The following is a 21,709-nucleotide window of genomic DNA, read 5'->3' as shown; positions in this document are numbered from 1 at the left end:
ATGGTTGACTTGAGGGAGGCTTCTCTGCTCCTTGAAGTCTTTGAACCATGATTTAAGGACTTCAATAGCTCAGACATGGGTGAGGTTTTTCATAGGAGTGGGTGGGTGAGATTCTGTGGCCTGCGCTGTGCAGGAGGTCGGACTAGATGATCAGAATGGTCCCTTCTGACCTTAGTATCTATGAATCTATGAATCTATAAATCATCCCAGCCAGGGCTTTGTCAAGCCAGGCCTTAAAAATCTCGAAGGATGGAGATTCCACTACCTCCCTAGGTAACCCATTCCAGTGCTCCATCCACCCTCCTAATGAAATAGTTTTTCCTAATATCCAACCTAGACCACCCCACTGCAACTTGAGACCACTGCTTCTTGTTCTGTCATCTGTCACCACTGAGAACAGCCGAGCTCCGTCTTCTTTGGAACCCCCTTTCAGGTAAAAAGAAAAGGAGTACTTGTGGCACCTTAGAGACTAACAAATTTATTAGAGCATAAGCTTTTGTGAGCTACAGCTCACTTCATTGGTATTTGAAGGCTGCTATCAAATCTCCCTCTCCCCACCCCACCCCATCCCCACTTCTCTTCTGCAGACTAAATAAGCCCAGCCCCCTCAGCCTCTCCTCCTAAGTCACGTTATCCAACCCCCTAATCATTTTTGTTGCCCTCCGCTGGACTCCCTCCAATTTGTCCACATCCTTTCTGTAGTGGGGGGCCCAAAACTGGATGCAATATCCAGATGTGGCCTCAGCAGTGCCGAATAGAGGGGAATATTCACTTCCCTCAGTCTGCTGGCAATGCTCCTACTAATGCAGCCCAATATGCCATTAGCCTTCTTGGCAGCAAGGGCACACTGTTGACTCATATCAAGCTTCTCATCCACTGTAATCTTCAGGTCCTTTTCTGCAGAACTGCTGCTTAGCCAATCGGTCCCCAACCTATAGCAGTGCATGGGATTCTTCCGTCCTAAATGCAGAACTCTGCACTTGTCTTTGTTGAACCTCATCAGATTTCTTTTGGCCCAATCCTCCAATTTGACTAGGTCACTCTGGACCCTATCCCTACCCTCCAGCGTATCTCCCCCCAGTTTAGTGTCATCTGCGAACTTGCTGAAGGTGCGATCCATCCCATCATCCAGAACAATTAATGAAGACGTTGAACAAAACCGGCCCCAGGACCGACCCCTGGGGCATTCTGCTTGATACTGGATACCAACCAGACATCGAGATGTTGATCACTACCCATTGATCCCAACGATCTAGCCAGCTTTCTAGCCACCTTATAGTCCATTCATCCAATCCATACTTCTTTAACTTGCTGGCAAGAATACTGTGGGAAACCATATCAAAAGCTTTGCTAAAGTTAAGATATATCACGTCCACTGCTTTCCCCATATCCACAGGGTCCAGATATTATCTCATATATATCACGCAGTTATCTCATCCAGCAGTTATCTCATCATATTAGGCAATCAGGTTGGTCAGGCATGACTTGCCCTTGGTGAACCCATGTGGACTGTTCCTGATCACCTTCCTCTCCTCGAAGTGCTTCAAAATGGATTGATTGAGGACCTGCTTCACGATTTATCCAGGGACTGAGATGGGGCTAACTGGTCTGTAGTTTCCCGGATTCTCCTTCTTTCCTTTTTTAAAAGATAGGCACTATATTTGCCTTTTTCCAATCATCCGGGACCTCCTCTGATTGCCACAAGTTTTCAAAGACAATGGCCAATGGCTCTGCAATCACATCAGCCAACTCCCTCAGCACCCTTGGATGCATTAGATCAGGACCCATGGACTTGTGCATGTCCAGCTTTTCTAAACAGTCCTTAACCTGTTCTTTCACCACTGAGGGCTGTTCACCTCATCCCCATACTGTGCTGCCCAGTGCAGCAGTCTGGGAGCTGACCTTGTCTGTGAAGACCAAGGCAAAAAAAGCATTGAGTACTTCAGCTTTATCCACATCATCTGTCACTATGTTGCCTCCCCCATTCAGTAAGGGTCCCACACTTTCCCTGAACTTTTTCTTGTTGCTAACATACCTGTAGAAACCCTTCTTGTTACCCTTCACATTCCTTGCTAGCTGCAACTCCAATTGTGCTTTGGCCTTCCTGAATACACCCCTGCATGCTTGAGCAATATTTTTGTACTCCTCCCTAGTCATCTGTCCAAGTTTCCACTTCTTGTAAGCTTCCTTTTTGTGTTTACGCTCACCAAAGATTTCTCTGTTAAGCCAAACTAGGCACCTGCCATATTTGCTATTCTTTCTGCACATCGGGATGGTTTGTTCCTGCGTCCTCAATAAGACTTCTTTAAAATACAGCCAGCTCTCCTGGACTCCTTTCTCCCTCATATTAGCCTCCAAGGGGATTCTGCCCAACAGTTCCCTGAGGGGAAAAGTCTGCTTTTCTGAAGTCCAGGGTCCGTATTCTGCTGCTGTCCTTTCTTCCTTTTGTCAGGATCCTGAACTCAACCATCTCATGGTCACTGCTACCCAGGTTGCCACCTACTTCTTCTTACCCTACCAATACTTCCCTATTTGTGAGCAGCAGGTCAAGAGAAGCACAGCCCCTACTTGGTTCCTCCAGCACTTTTACCAGGAAGTTGTCCGCAACACTCTCCAAAAATCTAGATGGATCTCAAATAATTGTACATGTTATTCTGAGTATGCAAATTAATATGTATTAGAAACATATACTATGGGCATCATCCACACCATTGAATCAATGGGTCATTGACTTCAGTAGGAACTAGATCTTGCACTATATGAATTAAATACACAATGAAACTTATGGGTGCAAAATTAGCCAACTTTTCAATACTACAGAACAGTTTGTGAAAGGAATTAAAATGGAGATCAGATTTAAAGTACAAATGGATTATTTCATTCATCTACTAATCTACTAACTTTTAGAGAAGGTCATATTCAGAACTGTGGAATATTTTTACATATATTGCGATGGTATTTTTGTAACTTTTGCTAAGAAAAAATTATGTGGGACATTAATTGATGGCTGGCTGCATCCCCAGCATTTAACTTGGTTTCTTACATTTGCTTTAGGTAGATGCTCTGTTTTAGAGAAGATGGATTTTAGTTAGGGAAAAATTATTACCCAAACTGACATTTACACTCCCTGATCTTACAAAAGTGTGAAGGGATCCTTAAGAGGGGGTGGGGGAGTAGGAAGCTGTTGTAATTATGAAAACTGACAATGCCTGGCTCCATTTTATCTGAAACTGGCCTAATTGATTGATGTTACTTTGAAAGTCACATCTTTATAAGATGCATTTTTTGTCTGAAATGCAGAGCAGCTCTGTTCAAAGATGTACCCATTTGTTGTCAGTTTCTGCTTAAATGGACTGAAAGCAAACTGTAGTTCTGTACATCTGTACCCTGCACTCCCTGTAGGCATTATAAATAATTTCCATGGAAACAGTGCTGAGGAGAATATCTGTGAACTCAAGAGATATCTGTGGCACTTTTGTGAGGTTTATGCCTTCTTTTTTTCCTCCTTTTCCTCAGATAGACACATTTTAGCATTGGTTTATTTTATAAAACACCACACAAATTGATTTAAAAGCTATGGAAGAAAGGAAATATATGACACAGAAATGAAAAGGCATCCAATTTCTGATTAATGCCCACAATATGCACAATATTTCATACAGATTACTAACATACTCTGGTTTCCCATCTATTCTCAGGAAATGGGTACCTTGCTTCTGGAATGCACTGCTTTTTCTTAACTGAAGAAGGAAAACTGTCTTGCTCTCACTCTGTCATTGGGGTTACTGACTGTTTGTAAATTGTCAAGGGAAAGTAAGTCTGATTTATACTGTTGGTGAGGCAAATTGCATAGATGACAAATTGAAGCAGAAGGCTTCTAATCACAAAAAAGAAACACCAGAGCACACCTGAAATAACTGAGCATTCTAAGATGCACTGAAGTCAGGTGGAAGGACAAATAGAGCCAGGAGCTCCTGAGGTCTACTTCTAGCTGTGCCATTAATTCACTAAATGACTTTGGGCAAGTCACTTAATGGCCCTGCCTTATCTTATCTCTCTCTGCAAGTGTTGGGATACTAGTTACAGGGGTGATGTAGGGATTTTTTAGTAAAGGTTTCTACAGAAGCTTTGGAGAGAAAAAAAAATCTCTGCTCAGTTTTTGAATCTGCTTTGCCTCTCTCTGGTGATGCAAAACTACTGAATACACAGCAGATATAGTCCCCTCAGGATTCTCTGTAGCTAGAGAGAATCATTATAGCATAACAGTTATGTGGCATTTTTCCTTCACTGCCTCCAGTGCAGTAGAAAGGGTATGTGATCAGAGCGTCTGCACTCTACAGATCCACGGTTGTTTGAATGGGATCTTGAAGCCAGTGGCCCCTTGAGACTTAAGCAAAGCCTAAACTAGAACAGACCACTTTCACCAGATGTGGTATCAGTGCCCAGATCAGGGAAAAATAGAGATGTCATAAGGCAACCTTTGTTCCACCTCCCTGAATCTGCATTGAGCATAGCTCAGCTAAACAAGTGAAACGAGGCCATACAGTACTATATGGGGACTTAGGCCAACATTTTCAAATTTGAGTACCTAAAATTAGGCATCCAAATCCATATTTCAATACCTGAATTCTTTTTTTTTTTATTTTTAAGGGTATTAAGAATGGCCACAGATTTGACAGTAAATCTAAACAGTAAATGTTAAATGCAGTATGGTTCTTGAATGCAGTATGATTCTCCCCTTCCATCTTTCCCTTACAAGAGGATAAATTATTTTCCGGAAGTTTCACATCTTGACCCATAGATTTTCCGTAGTAAAATGAAGTTGGAATTGCAAGTATGCTTGCAGAGATATTACCTTTTGTACTTAGCTGGTCTGATGTCTCTTGTAAAGTAGTAAATCTGAAATACAAGATTTTGCACTCATTTCAGGAAGATCTGCTTTGGTTCTCAGTATTCCCAAATCTTAATGTTAGGGGCTTATTCCTTCATCCACTTACTTCCCTGGTCCTTCTTGCATGAACAGAGAGCAACAATACCCGAAGTCCAAAGGTGCAAACACTTCAATGTTTATTGGGGTGAACTTCCAGCAAGCATGATTCCAGTTTCCTTCCCTAGTGTCCCCCTTCCCAGCTCTGACACCACAGAGCCTTACCTGTGTCCCTGTTCCTATTCCCCCCCCCCCCGTAGCAAAACATGATTCCAATTTCCCCACCTCTCTTTCCCTATTCCCATCCCCCCTCCACTACTTCCTGATTGACTGCAGACTATATAGTAAAACTTGAGTTCTGCTTAACTATACCTTAACCAATCGTTTTATTGAAATTTAACTAACCATATTGTAACATGATTATTTATTTAACCAATTATATCTCACCACCTTAATTAGTTTACACCCAGCAAAACTAATTATACAGCAGCAGAAACAATCACAGAACCAGACAGAGACCATGCAAATAAACAAACAATAGCAAAGTGGGAACTATAATGACAAAATAATACAGAAGTGAGGATTTCATGACTATATCTATAAAGACATAAGGGTTTCCTATTTGTGTCTATTGATAAGTGAGTTCTTACCGAACAGAAAACAATCAAACTAAACTTCCTTTTACATCCTCTAAGCTCTTCCCTTTCTCTGGAGGTGATAGATTAGATCACCTTTCTAACAGCCCCAGATTGCCTTACTTCAATGTGAGTAATTTGGAATGTGAGGATGTGACCATACACTTCCTAGCTTATGGCTGCCACTGCTGTTTAGCCAAAGGCATTTGCCTAAGAACAGGGCCTCAGACTGTCACTGTAGGAGAAGGCCCTTACACAGATTCTTTCTTGTATACCTCTATTACTAGCTAAATGATAAGCATATACCTAAATTCTTAAAGTATAGGCCTCTGCAGACAGGCCTGAATATCTATATCCTAACACTTAATATTTAAAAATCAGGAGTCGGGCCCTCAAAACCTGACATTGTCTTAAAAGTCAGGAGACTAAAATGTTGGGTTCTTTGAATTTACCTTCTGGTTTCTGAGATTAACTCTATACCAATAATTATCATCAGGAATATGACAAAGAACATACTTCTCCAGTTTCCCCCATTTTCTTCATAGGCTGCCTTCGTTAACTTGGAATGGCTATAGATTTCAGATTAAATTCCCCTCTTACGGCTTTCTGAAGACAAGACAGTGTACTTGACCAGTGTTTTCAAACTGTGGGTCGCGACCCAATACTGTAAAGCACTGAGTCATCTTGCTCTGGTCAGCACTGCTGACTGGGACATTAAAAGTCCCATTGGCGGTGCTGCCCAGCTAAGGCAGGCTAGTACCTACCTTTTCTGACATTTCACTGCACCCTGGAAGTGGCCAGCAGCAGGTCTGGGTTCTAAGCAGGGGAGTCATGGGGTCTGTGGGCATGAGTCGCACAAAGGCGCTTGTGTGCCTCCACCTAGGAGCCGGACCTGCTGGTGGCCGTTTCCGGGGCACAGTGTGGTCCGTAGTGCCAGAACAGGCGGGAAGCCTGCCTCTGCATCCAGGTTGCACTGCTGACTGGGAGCCGCCAGAGGTAAGTCTGTACCCCAAACCCCTGCCCCAGCCCTGAGCCCCACCCCAAAACCTGGAACCCCTTCCTGTACCCAAACCCCTTGTCCCTGGCCCCACCCCAGAGCCTGCATCCTCAGCCCAGATCCCTGACCCCCTCCCGCACCCCAACCCCTCATCCCCAGCTCCGTTGGGTCGCGGGCATCAACAATTTTCGTCAACTGGGTCCCCAGAAAAAAAGTTTGAAAACCATTGTACTAGTCAAGTCTTTTGCATTTTTAATGCACCCTTCACCATACTATCTAGGCAATATAAGAAATCACACCCTTAGAATCTTACCCATGGAAAGAGCAGATAATGGTCTTTTAACATATGCCATACAGTAGCTTCACATATGCTTCTTATTTGTATTATGGTATCACCTATGTGCCCTAGTCATAACCAGGGCCCCACTGGCAAGGCACTGTACAAACACAGATTGAGACAGTCCCTGACCCAAAGAGCTACAATCAAAGTGTAAGATAACAGATGGATACAGACAAACCAAAAGGGGGGCAAACGGAAACAATGAGACAGAATTGGTCAGCATGCCAAGCAGTGGTCTCAGAACCTTCTGCCCCTTTCTCTACCTGCTAATATATATATGCAGTTTAATATTCATCCCCGGTTTCTTCATTTCCTCCAATTGTTTGTTATAAAGTTGTACTATGGATTTGGGAAAATATTACATACACCTCTAAAAAGTACAACTATACAATATGCACTTAAAGAGAAAATGAATATTACTGAATAGAAACACCAAGGTGAAAATTGATATTAATGATATAATTGATTATATAAAGGAGTTATGTTTTCCATATATTCAATATGTAGATATCAGTTTTCAAGATATTTATCAGATTCATATCTAATACGAGCAGTTTCTCAATAGACAGGCTCTTCCATGATTTAGTAAGCCCTTTATTAATAGGAATGTTTTCCAGAGATTTCCCTTTAGTAACTATAATCATTCTGACAGCTAATAATAAATCTTGTAAAAGGAAGTAGAGGATCCATTAGCAGAATCTTCTTAACCTAAAAATTCTAAACCTGGTATTAATTAATTAGGGTCATAGAATATTGAACAATGAAATTATCTGGTTTCTCACACATGAATAGTTTGGTATTAGCTGACAAGATACTTGAGAGATCATAAAAAGATATATTTTGTTCTTGTTCTAATTAATAAAAAGAATCGATTTGCTCTTATAATTGGAGTGTTTGAACGCAATTTACCTGGAAAGTTGACATTTTGGAAACATTTTTATCATTGAGATTTACTAAAATACATACACCCACCACATAAATGTTTTGCAATATATCCAGTAGTCCCCTGGATTTCATTTATTGCAGAATATGGGCCAGATTCTGATCTCAGTTACATTGGTATAAGTGGGAATCCAGAGTAACTTCATATATCAGAACCTGGTTTAGTATTCTGTGCTGGATTGGTGTTGGACTTACCAGTTTCCATTTAAACATGTTGTGAACATGTCACAATATTAAGTTTCTTTGGGAAAAGGTTATATCTATTGTACGGTACACAAGATCTAGTGAGATTCCAGCTCACCTAGCACTTATTTGTTAGACTAGATGTGGGAATACAGGATAGTCAGTTATAAAAAATAAAATTGTCTTCTACTGGGTCTCCTCACCCTTGCTCTGATATTGACATCAATACATAAAACAACAAATAATGGACTAATCTACATGATAATATGGGAACGAAGTAAATACTGGACAGAAGCTGCAGAAAAATCACTCATCACCTGGGAACCTACTAACCAATCCATGATGTATATAAATTTCAAAACCAGATTCCTAGAATGTAAATCATACAGTGCTATGCTCCAACAGAGGAACATAGTGACAAGGATAAAGATGAATTCTATAATTGCCTTCAAAATGTCAGTGACAGAATACCAAAACATGATTTACTCCTTGTGATGGGCAATTTTATCTCTAAAGTCGGATGTGACAACCAAGAAATGGAAAGAGCAATAGGGAAACATTGGTTGAGAATCATCAACCAAAATGGTAAGACGTTTGTCAAATGGTGCTTGATATCTAGTTCTTGCAAGCACTTTGTCCCCCCAAACATGGAATTTGCCAAATGGCAAAATGAAAAAACAGACTGACCACATCTGCATTACCTCAAGATTCTGTCCAAGATGCAAGGGCACATCAAGCAGCAGGTATCAGCGGCGACCATAATATTTGCATTGCTAAACTGAAATTAAAATTAAGAAAGATCATCTTTAAATAGAAATCAGTAAAGAAAATCAACAAGTGCAAAACTAAAAACAAGAGAGCACTGTGAGAAATTCCAACTCAAAGAACATATCTGAAGCACTGCCAGAAGCACAGGAAGGTGAGAGAGAGAGAGAGAAGAAAAAATGAGTAGTGCTCAGAAACAAAGTGATTATAGCTTTAGCAGCCCTAGTTGGTTCAAGAAAGAGAGCAATAATTGGATAAACCAAGAGTCTTCAGGAAGGAAAGTACTGAAAGGAAACTCCTGAATGCAAAGACCAATGATATATTGGAAAAAGCAAAGGAGTACAAGAAAGCAGCTAAAGCAGTAAAAAGTAACACAGAAAAGATAAATGGAGATATGCTGAAGACCTAGCACCTGAAGCTGCTGCTAGGATAGGCAACCACAGAGCCATTTACCAAATAACTAAACCCCGGGTGGAAATTTCAAAATAGGAAATGAGTCAGTAAAAAGCAAAGATGGAAATATACTTACAAATGAGGTAGACCACAAAAATGGATGGGCTTAGCACGAGGGTGGGGAACCATTTTTGTATCAGGGGCCATTGACCCACCAAAAAAAATCAGTGGCAAGACAGGCACATTCAACTCACCTGCCTGGGGGGGGAGGGCGCAGAGGTTCGGGGATTCCTGCCCACAGTGGGGCGAGCTGGCGCTCATAGCTCTAGCTCTATGGGGGCAGCTGAGACTTGGGGTTTCCCCCCGCAGGGCTGGATCTATGAGCGCTGGCTTGCCTCACCGGGGGGAGGCAGCCCCAAGTCTCTGCGCCCCCTCCCCCCCGGTGGGTGAGTTGAATGTGTGTGGCCCGCAGGCTGGATGAAAATGAGCAAGGGGACAGATCTGGCCCACGGAGCATAGGTTCTCCACCCCTGGCTTAGCATTTCAAAGACATCCTCAATAGACCAATTCAGCATCAGACTTAATGAAGTACGTGAATCTGATCAACATTCGTCTAACAGAGATGTCAAAAGTACAGGCCATAATCAAGAAGCTGAACAATAACAAAGCTGCAGGAGATGATCAAATAACAGCAGAAATGCTAAAAGCATTTGATACCATCATGCTAACGAAACTGACAGAACTGTTTGATAATGTTTGGGGAAAGAGACCCCTCAGGACCAGTGGAAACATGGAATCATTGTCAGAATACCCAAAAAGGGTGAGCTTACTGACTAAGTAGTAGTGAGGAGTTACACTACTCTCTGTTGATGATGACAGAAGGCTTTCCCTACATCATCAAGGCCACATACAGTAATCTGTAACGGTGAACAACCAGACGAAGTGGTACAATGTGCACACTGGCATAAAACAGGACTGCATTTTATCTCTGTTGTTTGACATTGCCATAGCCTGGATAATAGAGAATTGTATTAGTGGTATAGCATGCTTAGATGACAAATGCCTTGAAGAGCTAGACTTTACTGATGAGATTGTGCGACTGTACTCTGCAACACCTCAAAAAGTTACAAAGACAGATAACCTGGCAGCATCATACTGGCCAACAGAGATGTAAAAAAATAAGTGCAACAATAGGAAAGACATCCGCAGCATGTACTAAACTTAGTAAGTGTATAGAAATCAAAGCTCCATTGCATCCTAACAAAACTGAGAATTTTCAATTCAAACAATTTTCTGTGCAAACAAACCTGCAAAGCTGGACAGAAAACTAGATGCCTTCAAAAATAAGTGCCTACTTAAGATTCTGGGAAGTGGTTGGAAAGACTTCACTACCAACAAAGAGCTCTAAGAAATCACCAACCAGCAGCTTGTTTCCATCAGAATCAGAAGGAAATGCTGGATATATTTGGGGCATGTACTCCACGTGCCAACACACAGACTCCCACATGATGCTGTCAAGGGGAAACCAACTGGTGTGAGGAAACAAAGGCACCCAAGAGAAACCTTAAGAAGAGCCCTTATCAGGAGGGAAGAACAATCAATCTCAACACCATGCAGCAGATGGAAGCAGCAGCTAATGACAGAGAGGAATGGAAATAGGATAGTTTGCATCCTGTGCACAAACATTGGCTCAGAACGTAATAATGAAAATACTGTGAAATATTCCACAGGTATTGATTACCATTTCTGAATGAATAGTCATTGTGTTTGATTTTGCTTTCTGCAAACATTTCTGAGATTGAATTTTACCGATATGAATGCTCATGGAAAGTGGATTTACAACTTTTCACATTAAAACACTCAGTAAAAGCGAGTTGCAAATATTCTTTCCATGAACTTCTCCTCCAGAAACTCGACTGTAAGAAGGTTACATCCACTCAGAGAAAAGAAACAATACTATGTGATGCATGTGATTGCAGAGCTATTGGCCATTATCTCTGAAAACTCATGGTGATCGGGGAGGTCCAGGATGATTGGAAAAAGGCAAATATATTGCCCATATTTAAAAAAGAGAAGAAGAAGAATCCAGGGAACTACAGACCAGTCAGCCTCACCTCAGCCCCTGGAAAAATCATGGAGCAGATCCTCAAGGTATCCATTTTGAAGCACTTGGAGTCATCAAGGGCAAGTCATGCCTGACCAACCAGATGCCTTCTATGATGTGATAACTGGCCCTGTGGATATGGGGAAGTGGTAGACATGATATGTCTTGACTTTATCAAAGCTTTTGATATGGTCTCCCACAGTATTCTTGCCAGCAAGTTAAAGAAGTATGGATTGGATGAATGGACTATAAGGTAGCTAGAAAGCTGGCTATATCCTCGGGCACAATGGATAGTAATCAATGGCTCAATGTCTAGTTGGCAGCCGGTATCAAGCGGAATGCCCCAGGGTCAATTTTGTTCAAGATCTTCATTAATGATCTGGATGATGGGATGGATTGCACCCTCAGCAAGCTTGCAGATAACACTAAGGTGGGGGGGAAAAGGTAGATAAGCTGGAGGGTAGGGATAGGGTCTAGAGTGATCTAGTCAAATTGGAGGATTGGGCCAAAAGAAATCTGATCGGGTTCAACAAGAACAAGTGCAGAGTTCTGCACTTAGGACAAAAGAATCTACAGGTTGGGGACTGACTAGCTAAGCAGCAGTTCTGCAGAAAAAGACTTGGGGATTACAGTGGATGAGAAACTGGATGTGAACAAGAAACAGTGTGCTCTTGTTGCCAAGAAGGCTAGCAACATATTGGGCTGAACTAGTAGAAGCATTGCTAGCAGTTTGTGGGAAGTGATTATTCCCCTGTATTCAGCGCTGGTGAGGCCACATCTGGAGTATTGCGCCCAGCTTTGGGCCTCCCACTACAGAAAGGATGTGGACAAATTGGAGGGAGTCCAGCGGAGGGCAACAAAAATGATTAGGGGGTTGGAGCACGTGACTTATGAGGAGAGGCTGAGAGAGCTGGTCTTATTTAGTCTGTAGGAGAAGTATGTGTGGGCGGGGGAGATTTGATAGCAGCCTTCAACTACCTGAAAGGGGGTTCCAAAGAATATGGAGCTCAGTTGTTCTCAGTGGTGGCAGATGACAGAACAAGAAGCTATGGTCTCAAGTTGCAGTGGGGTGGTCTAGATTGGATATTAGGAAAAACTATTTCATTAGGAGAGTGGGTGGAGCACTGGAATGGGTTACCTAGGGAGGTAGTGGAATCTCCATCCTTCAAGATTTTTAAGGCCCGGCTTGAGAAAACCATGGCTGGGATGATTTAGTTGGGGTTGATCCTACTTTGAGCAATGGGTTGGACTAGATGACCACCTGAGGTCTGTTCCAACCCAATCTTCTATTATTCTATGTGACCAAGCATAACTAAGTAGCAGCTTGAATTTGGATTTTGAAGAGCAATTAAATAAAATGTGTAATAAATGTCATTGAATTTCAAATAAAATATAGCTAAGAAAATCATGATCTGTGCATGGACAATTCCAAAATGTTTTTCTACGCAAGGCATTCTTATGAGAAATTTAACCCATGTAAAGGAAATGCATTACAAATATTTGTCTGCCTTAAATACATATACCTTTTAAGATTGTGATGACAGGATATATACATGAAGAGATTCATGGTCCCAATTCAGAAATTATGGCTAACATACCTTGTTATGCCTCCTTGAACTTATTTAGACCCTCTAGCACTAGAATCCCCTAGATCTGTTTATACCTGTTCTAGCCATGTGCATGGGAGGATAATTTGATCCAGCTTCTGGCTCTTTGGCATCCAAGTTATTCCGTCTGTGACTCCTTTAGACATGCATGGTGGCGGAAGGTGTGTTAAATATCCCATTACGTTTTATTCCTGCATTTGGTCTATTATGCTATATGGGAAACTAAACCTCCAAGTTCCTGGAGCTGGGCAGGCCATGCAGCCTTCATGGCTCCATGAAGTTCAGAGCTTGCTGTTGCATCATAGTTTTAAATGTTTTACAAACAATCTAGAAATGAAAGTTAAATATTTGTCATGGTGGCACTTTCAAAGTAATTATCAAAATCACTGTCACACCGAGGGCAGTACAGAAATTTTCCATTTAAACAGTTTTGTTTTGTTTTTTTAAAAATATGGAAAATTTGTTTTTTTCCAACTCAAGAAGTTTTTTCATGAAATGTGTCAGCTTTCCAGGGAGAAATTTCCATTTGGTTAAAAAAATGGAATGTCCTCAACTCAAAATATTTCATCCAAAACCTGAAATATTTCAATTCTCAAATGTTGCCATGGTGCCTCCTGAGAGTTGTAGTTCAAGTGCCTCATGCTCCCACTCTCCTCTGTGGGTCAGGTTTCCCAATGGACTTCATCTGCCATGACAACTGTATGGCTGCAGTGCATCATGATGTACTGCCACACATCACCAAGAGGTTGTGGTGCGTAATGGGAGATGTACACTCATCATGATGAGCCCATGAGGCACCCCAGCCACATTTCAGAAGAGAAGTATTTCATTTTGGGGCTGAAATATTTTGAGGTTACATTTTTCTCCAAAAACTCAAAATTTTCCACAGGAAAAAAACTATTATCTTACCATAGATATATCACAGGGTATGTTCTGGATCAGATCTTCCCCAGAATTTAAGAAGCAAGTTTGGATGCAGGTTCAGGACTTTTGGTTCAGGACTGTCTCTATATTTAATACGTATCATGCAAAATACAAAGCAAATAACAATAATAGTGGGGCAGATTGCACACATTTAAAATGGTGTTCAAAATGCCAGAATTTTACATGGTATGGAGAGTTCCATTGCAGCTTCCATTTAGTTTCACTGTCTTCCTTTGCACTCCATTGGTTTTATTAAAAATACCTTTAAAAGATGTTTAACCAATAGCCCTTCCTGGCACCCACACTATTAGAGGGTACATATATCATCTACTACCTACCCACCTCCATTGTGGATTTAGAATTGCTTGTGAGCTAGTTGACACATTTTTCTATTTCTCAGATGAATCATCTGGGATTTTTTTTACAGGTCCAAGATAGACTTTAGCTTCTGCTCTGTAATTACCAGAGTCTTTTATGATCTTTTTGTTCAGAGTTGAGTATTCAAAGTAGTAAGACTAGAGACTAAATAATTATTCATTATGAAAAGTATTCCTTGCAAGTTCATCTATTTTTTCTGATTTCTGCACATGTATTTGTTCATCACAACTATTTACTGGGTAGTTGGCATGAAAGTTACAAGCTGAGCTGCACTTTAGACCCTATTTAGTCTCTCAAGTGAAGACAGGTTTCACTACCTTCACCAATGCTGCGTGGAGCCATATGGCCCTATCACTCTTAGAAAGGATGGTTACAGCCTAGAAATATGGTTTCCCGACCATGTTAACATAGCAGGCCCAACTACATTTGGTACCTGTTAAGCCCTTTCTTTCCAGAGACTCATGACAACAGCTGATAAAAGCAACTCAAAAACGGAATCTTCAAAACAAATAATTATTTATTCACACACCCCCCAAAGGCACAAAGCAAAGAGCAAAAACAATAAGAGGCCTATAGGGATGGGTTTTACTATTACCTTAATCTTTCTTTGCCAGCTTTCGTAAATTCCCCTAAGCCCAGCTAACCCCTATCTCTGGCTGGGGGGGAAAGAATGTCCTGCTTGCAGCCTGCACCCCGTATTTCTGTGACTCAGTCAGTCTGGATGTCAGCCTCAGTCTACCGACAAGTCTCTTACCTCTTCTGCTTCCCCAAGCCAGTGTTTTTAAGGTTTAGAATGTCCTTTGATCCTAGGCTGTCAGCCCTGTGTACAGTAACCTATGCCAGCCTGGATAGAGCCATTGCCAATGGATGGTGCAGCCATTGTTATCTTAACTCCTTCAAAGCTAAAACGAGGAGTCCTTGTGGCACCTTAGAGACTAACAAATTTATTTGGTCATAAGCTTTCGTGGGCTAGAACCCACTTCATCAGATGCATGAACACGGCTACCTCTGAATCCTTCAAAGCTGTTTACCCCAGGTGTCTTGTCTTTGTCACTGTTTCTTTTCCTGTTGGTTTCTCCCTTAACAGCCTCTTTGATTTAATTCCTGGCAGTCAGGCATGTTAATATCAAACAGATATGCCCCTCAGGTTACAATATTTATTGAAAAAAAAACTGACCCACAATTCCCTCATACTCCATAGTTGGGATGAATGTTGTTCAGACTATGGACCATTCACACAGAATTTCATTCAATTATTGGAGAATTCTCTCTCAGACAAAGATACATGGTATAACAAGTTCAGGCAATAGACAGTTGTGTGTGTGTGTGTGTGGCGGGGGGAGGGGGGGGAGAAGCAATGGACAAAGATGGTTTCCAGGAAAGAAGAAGATTTTAAGGAGGGATTTAAAGGAAGAACTCTGCACTTGTATTCATGTCTCTGAAGAATACCAGTTTATGGTCCCAAGACTCACTAGGACTACATTTCACTGTACAAATAAGTCATTGAAATATCTTAGAAAGTAAGTTTCCTTTTTTAATATTCCTAGACATGAGTATGATGCTACAAACCTTGTGTAACTGGGAATGATTTAAGTCTCAGGCTCCTGCTACTGTATTCTCAGAATAGACAAAAATGTCATTACAGACTAGAATAATAGCATATTACAGTTGCACATTATTTTCAAGCCATGCTCAAGAAAAGGTAAGGAATTGCCAAAATACTGCACATGGTATTTCAAAGACTGCTGTATATTGCAGCATGGAAAATTATAGCAATTTATTACATCCCATATTGTACTGCCCTTAAAATGTTTGCAAAACTATCATATGATGCACTGTTGTGTGACTGTTTATACAGACATTCCTTAGTATCTCAGAAGCAGTACCATACACATTAATTGAAGTGGAGGCTGATTATTGATTGTTTACCAACTAACAGATGAAGAGGACAGAAAACCAACATTCAATCAGACAAACTCATGCTACTGCCTAGTGTGGTAGACTCTGCTTTTTTTAGGTTCTCCTTAATATTGCTTTAACTGAATATCTGTCTGACTTTGCCCCCTTGTGGCTGCGTGTACTCTTCACCTTGGATTTGTTGTTCTGAGAAGGATATATGGGGGCGGGGGGGAATACAGTCATGAACAACCTCATACACATATGAAATTAGCTCAGGTGAGGGGTTAGTGAAATAATAGAGGAAAGGCACTTTTAGTAGTATTATGCAATATGCAGATTTATGTTGGCTGAGTTACAGTTTAATAGAACACATACATGTAAAAAGCTCTTTCAATCTTTTAAAAAAACAGCAGCAATGTAGCAATAACCTTTTGTTTTGTGATGCTTCTGTGTAATCTATACAAAGCTGTAAGTATCAAGCAGAAATGGAATAGGAATGGGTAAAATAAACAGAATTATATCTATGATTGTTTAAAAAGGATGTAGGTTTTTGCACAAAATCTGTATTTTTCTACAGTTGAGAGAATGAATTTATTCTCCTTTATGTCTAAAATAATCTCTCTCTGTAAAGATGAGAACACGTGTTACACCTTGGTAATTTATAGGGTAGTTTATACCCGAAGGATTGGGTCAGACGTCTTCCAAATATCGTCTAGGCAAGCTAATTTATGTCATCCATTTGATTGCTGCTTCCTAAAAATGATTTCTTGTGCATCACCAAACCATCCAGGCCCCGAGTTTCATTAGTCTGCCTCTATCTCTTAGAATCGTCCTTTGACAGAGCTCTAGCATGAACTCTAACTCTCTCTTCAGTCTTTAAACCATTCAGGCCTCACCCAGCATCCCTGTGAACTCTGGACATTACTCTCAACACAGCCACCAGGAATGGATCACGCTCCTTTATATTAAGCCCAAGCTGCTGCAAATTTGAATATCATTCTCTGGGCCATGCAATACACTCTGCTCTTGTCTACACCTGTGACTTCCAGCAAAAAAGTCTGCCCTCCTTCCCTCCCTCCCTCACTCTTGGTACTGCCACTGGCTAGAGCCCCCAAATCCTCTGGATGCTGCTAGAGACCTGGTTGCAAGAGAGCTCACACCAGTGCAGCTGAACTGATGGTAGACTTGGGGGATTTTTTCCTGCATGGCCTAGGTGCAGTCCAAGTGTATAAAATATTGGAATTAAGATGCATTGGAGCCCAGGAGAAAGACTGAAGGGAGTGGGACCTGTCACTGCTGGGAGGAGTCATGCTGCACGTAATCTAGTACCTTAGCTGATTGCAGCTGCTGCAATCTGGTGCGAGGAAAGAAGCAAACTCTCAATCGGGACCCAAACCAACACCTTCAATTCTACTGGAAATTCACTAGAATCCAGTGCAGTTTCCGGAGCACTCGTATTATATACTGTCAGCATAAGACCCTGCTCAGCCAGTAACTGAAGTTCCTGAAGAATATGACAGCCTTTCAAGCGGTCTCAAGATGTAGCCTCAGCCACCTATTATCAAAATGGCAATGGCACACGTAAGAGTAGCAAGGCCAGCATAACAGAATGTCTTTGCTGGGCTGGAGATCCTGGGGCCAAGCCAACCCTGATTACAGCATGAGCCCACCTAAGAGGAATCAGGCAATTTCCTATAAGGAGCAGTAGGTGGCCACAGTAAGGGGAAAGCTCAGGAGGCTGTAGTGAGATGGAAGAGAATGAGAGGGACTCCTGCAGGGAGGGCCCTGAGACTTGGGGAACTGCCCCAGTAAGGAAGGGTTGGGAGTAGCGTACTAAGGCAGGAAGGACTCTGCCCAGACCAGAGGAGCTTGGGTGTACCCAGCTGAAGGATGGAGGGAAGACTTTTGAACTTTAATTAATAAATCAGACCCACGCTAAGGAGCGCAGTTGGGGTTGAAGTGGAAAAACCCTGCATGGGGATCCAAGTGGGTGAGGGGCTGCCTGCAGGGCTGCCCTGAGGCAGCCACTCATCTATAGTCAATGTGAGAAATAAAAGGTTTCTCACCAAGCACTGATGCAAAAAGAGTTTCCTTGATCCCAACTACCACATGAAAGCTAGCTACAGCCTCAGCTCCACCCTGACCCACAAATTATGTGTCTGTTAGCATTGACAGCCACCCTGCCTTCTATCTGTGGTGCCATTATTATCTCTACCAATTCTTCTGGTTGCTTTGTCTAACCTATCAACTTATGCCACATTGAACTCTATCCACCTAGCTCTCTTCTAGTCCCTACTTTACACTGGATCATCCCCTCTTGGTGCCATGAATGATCTTTGCATTAAGTCAAATAGATGTTCATAAATCCTCCTAGCCTTCATTTATTACAGCAGATAAAAAGAATTGCTTTTGAATTAGTAGGTAAAAAAAATGAATAGCACTAACTAAACAGAGTGCCCAATTCTGATCTCACTTAACTGTATAAATCAGGAGTAATGTCATAGAAGTAAATCACATAGGTGCAAAATGGTAAAACTGATATGAGAATCAGACCCAGAGCATTTATGGTGCCTATACCCTGTGGCCAAGACCATCAGCTGCTGTAATTCAACATAACTCCATTCACTTCAATTAAGCTGTGCCAATATACATTAGCTGGAGGATCTACCCATGTGTGATTGCTCTGGGTATAGAAATAGCAGAAGGCATTACCCATCTTATTACAATTGTGTAACAACTAACCACACTGTGAACTTACAAGTAACAGAGATGGAATGGCCCAGCAAGTGTGTGTGTGTTTTGTAAAACGTTGTAAAACACACAAATGTTGTAAAAACTCCTTTGGATGAACAGTACATAGTGAAGAAATGTCTAATTTTAAATGATAATGAACACCATAAGTGAAGTAGGTTGCACCAGAAAATGATTGGTTTCTAGCAGCTGCCAATTAAAAAACACAAAAGTTAGAGAGCAGCTTTAAGTCTCCATCTGAATCTGAAGAGGAACCAACCAACCTATTCCCCACATGTCAAAGCAATGACTGGCAATCAAGACTGATTCTTTCACAGGCATGTGAGAACTGGATAGATCTATAAACTGGTGAGTGGGGGATTAAAAAAAAAGTTGTGTGTGATAAAATCTTAATCCTATACAAACTAAATAAAGAAATAAGAGCCTGATTCTATCACTGAGAGATTCTGGTGTAACGCCACTGACTTCATTGGAGTATCCCCCAATTTATCTCAGTATAAATGAAGTGAGAATCAGTCCCTAAATAATTAAAATGAGAGCCTGATTCTGAAGCCTTTATTCATGCTGAGTAGTATCAGATAAATTAACTTTTTTAAAAATGGGTAGAAGGAGCTGTATAAATCATTCCTACGTTGTTGTGGATTATCAGAGACTCCCAGAGATCTCTTGGGGCCTGAACCAACTCTCATGGAGGTTAATGAGTGTTCTCATGTCCCTGACACAGATAGCTTAGAACACTTCATACACCCAGTGTGGGATTTATGTTAAGACAGAGGGAGCAAGAGAAAGGAAATGTGAGAAAGTACACACATATTGGAGAACCAAGGGATTAGCCACAGGATAGATCTGGAGACTTGCCTTTAGCATAGGTATGTCACTAGTTTATATCCATGTCAGGTCAGTAAATCAAAAGAGGTAAGGAGGCTAAATACCTTTGGGGATCTTGGTCTAGTTGTCTAAAGTTTCCATCATCTAATAGCTATTGACAATCTAAACCTAGCTCCTTGTGGGCAGCTCTGCATATCACATAAGCCGTCATTGTCACATTTGGCCCCAACAAGCACCTTTTTGGATGTCTCAGCAAATACACAAATGATTGGCCACAGATATTAAATTACCTCTCATCTTTAAAGATACTGGCGAAGGTTCTGTTTTAGCACAGCACTCAGAGCCCGGGGTAAGGGGAATACTGTGGCTTTATCCACCTTTGCATCTTCCAGATCCTGGATTGGTCAGGAAGCTGGAGCAGCCCCCACGCACACTCTGTGCAGCTCTGAGGGCCTGTCTGAGTTATGGCTGCCTTCATGGAACTGCACTATAGACCACAGCAGTGCTATAATCCTACTCCAGCCACCCCCAGACACCAGAACTTATAAAGGGGTCCTCAGAGGACAGCCTAATGGTTAAGAACCAGAAGGATCCTTCCCTAGTGACAGCTGGGGCTTTTACAGCCTCTTTACACCACTCTGCCCCTTCTGCCCAGTACAAAGAATTTGGAATGGGGGCAGGGAATCTCACCTGGTCTTGTTTCTATAAGCTCCCAGGCACAGCAGTGGGATGCTGTGAGGAAAGTTGCACAGCCACCACCAATTCTGTAGTAAAATAGAGGACTGCAGTTTCCAGAATTCTCAATCCAGCATCTTTCTTAAACAAACAAACAAACAAAGAAACAAACAAGAACCCCTCTCATAGAAAGTAAGCACGACATCTGTTTAATGCTAAGGTGGGAGTGATGATCACACTGTTTCTTGGTGTTCGTGTTACTAATATGGAATGTTGACACACCCACATTTAAATTATGCCACTGGCTAAGAGCTAAACTTCAGTTTGTTCCATTTCATGCCACTCCCTTTACATGGCATATCCCAGGGCTGGCCCCATAGACATCCATCTTAAAGATGTGCTTTAATGAAAGCAGTGCTGAAGGAGGGTGGTGTTTCATCCATCGTCTAACAGTGATACTCAGACCGATGGCTCTTTAATGGGTTTCCTGCGGCTCTTTGCAGTACATGATGGTAAAACACTGTGATTTAATTATTAATCAATCAGGATGCTTTTAATATGTTATTAACCAATTGTAGTTGATAAAATAATAATATTTGGTTAGACATTTTGCTGTGAAAATAATAATATATATAAACTAAATATTTCCCTTAAATATTTTCCCCTAGTTAAATATGAATAGGAAATGAAACAATGAGTTCACACTACTGTGGCTCTTAGGTATTTTTGATCACTAATTTGCCTCCTCAACCACTAAGGTCTGAGTATCACTGTTCTAGAAGGTGGGAAGACTCCTGTATAAGGTGTAAGTCTCTGTATAGCCTTGGACAGCCTGACATACCCACAGAGAAATGTACAAGTTGGCATTCTCCATGGTCAATCATAAAAACAGGGAGCTGGTATTTAGGAGTGTTCTGGATACATATCCCATTATAACACCACTAGGGTGCTTCTGTTCTTATACTTGTCTTGAACACAGTCAGTACCAGTTATTGGAACCCTCCAAAAAGATCTGAATGATGTTTACAATGAAGAAACAAAGAATGTATGCCATAAGTCTGAAGGATATATTGCTTTTCATAGTAGTATTACATGCAGCAGAGCAGTAAATAAGCATAAATAATCAGTGTTATACAGATAGTATAGTAAACATGAAAAAAATCCCCATATTTGTAACAACTTTCAGCCAAAATATTTTAAAAATCCATTGGCGCTCACATTCTGGAAAGCTATATCATACATGACACAGTAACAAAAACTCACTTTGTGCTGCACAAGCCAGAATAAAAAAAATTGTTTTCTCTATTAATAGAAACACACTTGAAGTGAGATGTAGCTTACGAAAGCTTATGCTCAAATAA

The 21,709-nt window shown here is 41.4% G+C and overlaps 1 long non-coding RNA gene across 3 annotated transcripts; it reads right to left on the bottom strand.

Annotated features, from left to right (window-relative positions):
* Nucleotides 1–4,350: 4,350 nt before the first annotated feature.
* LOC122455451 lies at nucleotides 4,351–20,626 on the bottom strand. 3 transcript variants are annotated; one of them, XR_006273664.1, is made up of 3 exons: nucleotides 19,964–20,626; nucleotides 6,015–6,168; nucleotides 4,351–4,899 (listed from the first exon to the last, which is right to left on the bottom strand). It is a non-coding gene; the product is annotated as an uncharacterized LOC122455451 (long non-coding RNA). The 3 variants fall into 3 exon arrangements; XR_006273663.1 differs by having other exon boundaries at nucleotides 20,364–20,626; XR_006273665.1 differs by lacking the exon at nucleotides 19,964–20,626 and adding an exon at nucleotides 16,772–17,145.
* Between the last annotated feature and the right edge of the window lie 1,083 nt (nucleotides 20,627–21,709).

Source organism: Dermochelys coriacea, chromosome 8 (genome assembly GCF_009764565.3).
Source record: "Dermochelys coriacea isolate rDerCor1 chromosome 8, rDerCor1.pri.v4, whole genome shotgun sequence".
In the NCBI taxonomy this organism is placed as follows: Eukaryota; Metazoa; Chordata; order Testudines; family Dermochelyidae; genus Dermochelys; species Dermochelys coriacea.
The sequence above is the reverse complement of the archived record's forward strand: the minus strand, read 5'-3'. Positions and strand labels throughout refer to the sequence as shown.